This window comes from Malurus melanocephalus, unplaced genomic scaffold, assembly GCF_030028575.1.
Source record: "Malurus melanocephalus ecotype Western Australia unplaced genomic scaffold, MMel_1.1 scaffold_724, whole genome shotgun sequence".
Taxonomy (NCBI): domain Eukaryota; kingdom Metazoa; phylum Chordata; class Aves; order Passeriformes; family Maluridae; genus Malurus; species Malurus melanocephalus.
Genome location: NW_026623956.1, coordinates 140885 through 144228, shown reverse-complemented (window position 1 = coordinate 144228; position 3344 = coordinate 140885).

Here is a 3344-nt window from a genome sequence, read left to right as displayed (position 1 = left end):
CTTCTGATGTCTCGTGTRGTTTTGAATCAAATGTATTGATTTGTGCTGTGTCACACCCTGCCCCAGAGGCAAAGTAACTGAAGTTTGTTCTTGTTAATAAACCCCTTGATTACACTGAAAGGACATTAAATGACCATATATATATATATTTAAATATATATATGTATGTATGAGGTTTATTTTAAAACAGTTTTGGTTACTGTCTATAGAAACAGAACAATGTGAAAGTGTAAAGATATCACTTAGAAAAATATGTAGGGAAAAGTAAGTATATGAATACATAATGGAGAGAAAAGATATCACCCTCCACAGATCCAGCAACAAGACTTGATTGTTGCAATTTTAGATATTTGTTGGTCAAAGTGATGGTCATCTAAGTGATCCATTGGGCACGGGGGAGGCCCATTAAACAAGAGTTCAACAGTTTCATACATGTTTTAAGTTCAGGTGGGAATGCCCAGTGTCTTGGTTTGAAAGACAGGTGTTTGCCAGTGAAGGTAGGGACCCCCCTTGGAGTGGTGGATATGACCCCCCCTTTCCTCCGAATTATTATAGCTTTGAAAAAAATCACGGGCTTTCAGGCAAGAATATGGGTAAAAGAGAATAACAGTTTTTACTAATATGTATAACAAGGTGAAACAAGTACCAATAATAATAGCAACAACCCGCCCAGTCCCAAACCCAGTGACAGTCTTACAGAGACACACCCTCCCCTTTGTGCAGTCGGTCCCAGTCRGCAGGRGCACTGTTGGCTCCYGGCYGGGCAGGGCGGGTGCRATGATTCCCCRGCRGCTGCAGGGGGCGCTGTGGTGCGGGTCCCGGCTGGTTCAGATCTCCCGCGTTGACAATGGTGGACACAGAACGGCAGGGATGGATGGAGAAAAGTTCCTCTGCAAACTCATAGCAGAAACGCCGATCTCAGTGTTCCTCTGGACAGCAAGAAACCCCAGGACGGCAAAAAGACGAGCAGAATCCCACAGCTGCGAGACGGGATGGAGCAGAGCTCACCCCCTGAAGCTGGAATCTCAGGGGGTCCCCGGCAAGGCAYAGGGGAGAAGCTCACAGTGCAGCAAACAGGAATCAAYGAGCGGAGATGCTGGGCTGTGCAGAAAAAGCCAGGCCATCTCTCTCCTCGGAGCAGCTAGCGGGAGACTTCCTTCTCCCCACGAAGCAGTGCAGGAAGTGAAGTTACCCCCCACCACACACACTCATACCCSCTCCSAGTACTTAGCAAGATCGTTTAGGTGGGGCATAGGTCTTATTGTCTTTACTATATCACCCACCCATCAAAAGGATGACCTGGCAATCAGTGTATCCCAGCAACAAAATGGGAAAGAAAAATTCCCCAAGAAAGGAAACAAAAGGAGAAATCTTAAYCCACAACACCCAGGTACCTCCCTTGGTGGGGGAGTTCTACACTGTCTGGTGTAACACTGTGGATCACAGCAGTCCTCCGGTAGAAGGCCCCAGAAATGAGTCTGGGGGACATATCGAAGTTGCTGGTAGTCACAGATGCTACCTGTCCCATAACTTAGGGTGATTTTGAGCTGTGATATGGATATGAGCACTCGCTTTCTCTCCCACAGTTTGCCAGAGTGGGAATTCGCATTAACTATGGTGTTCTAACTGCATTTCACATGTGCCAGGTCTGGAATCAGCACTTTCCTTGTCATGAAATCCTCCCTTCTGTGTTTCTCTCAAGTTCCTAGTGTGGTRGCTGTTCTTATGGGAAGTTCTGTCTGTGGGCTTGACAGTGTTTGAGACAGGCAACTCTGTGCCATAACTCTTTACAGGGTGTCAAAAACTTCCAAACATTATTCCAGCTCTTCTGGAAAAAAGTATTTGCATGGGCAGGATTCTGCTATTTCTCATTACTGATTTGCACTTACATCACTTCCTTCGTCATAGGATATGGTTAGCTCTTGCTTGGGTGTTGAATATTTTCATTAACTGATTTGTTTTTTTCACAGACCATCTAGGTGTGAAGTGCTGCATGACAAAAATGCGTAAAGTACTTTAAATTTTGAAAATCATTTCTAATATGTATCTAAGTTAGAGGTTATTGCATTCAGACTGCCTGTWTTCCTTCAGATTAAAAGTGAATTCACTAAGCTAGAATTTATTCAGAGCTGGCATATTTCTGATTTGTATTATATTATCTATTACAACTCATCTAAACTCATGTAGGATTTTTGTAACTTCAAACCTGCTTACATCAGTACAAGGTGCATCTTTATATAGCAGGAAGTTGAAAAGTGTTACCAGGGTTTAAAATAGTAGAAGGATTAACTAAGACCTTTTGTGAGCCTAGAGTGATCAGCTTCTCTTTCGTATGTGAAGGACAGGCAACATAGTCTGGACACAGTAGGAGGTGAATGTAAGGCTTTAAAGTCAGAGAATGCCCTGGTTGTTCCTTCTTTTTTTTAACTTGTCAAAATTTAACACTGGAATTCTAGTTCATTATTATTAATCAACAATAATACCTATTTCCTCCTAAAGTATTTAGAGAGCTTGGAGCTTAATGCCCAGATGATGCAAATTTTCCAGTTACTTAGAGATACGAGGTTTGTAGCACATGGTTGTTGGTGTAGCGTTGAAGCTGTAGTGAGCAAACCTTSCACAGCCTGAGGGCTTTCATTCCTCACTGTTGGAAACTGATGATATTTTAGCTGACAAGGCACAACCATGTGATCATGGTGCTTTTGAAGCAATTAGGATAGGTGGCTGTTATGACTTTCCTAAAATTTTTCTGAAGGGGGTCAGTGAAGAAAATCCTGCTGCTTAAAATTATGTTGTGGTTCTTGGATTCAATCTTGAGTACTTASTTCCTCTCCGCTCATGGCAACATACACAACTGAGATAGCATCCAAACTTATTGCTGAAAAAAGAAACAGCAAAGTGAACCAACTTGTCAGGTAACAATCTGTTTTTCTCTTTCAGGGATGTGTAAATACTCAGGATTAGGCACACACAACGGAATGGATGTAACTCTTACTTGCTTATGAACAAGAAGTTTCTTGCTTCTGCACACTTCGTAAGGCGCAACGCAGCATACCATGGAAGCACCTTACAGAAAGCATTTCTCAGAGAGATATTGTTAGTAAACACTCTCTCTTCCTGCAACTCGCTTGCCTGCAAGCGATCACTCGTRRGGAACAAGGGGAAAGGCTCTTTGCAAAAGTGTTRCTTTCAGTGCAAAAACTGCTTCTGCATGCTGTGTAATGTGAAATGCATCAAACAATGGAAGCACCATACAGAAAGTATTTCCATGAGAGTTCTTCTTTGTAAATACTCTAACTTGATGCATCTCGCTTGCCTGCAAGCGGTCACGCGTGGGGAACAAG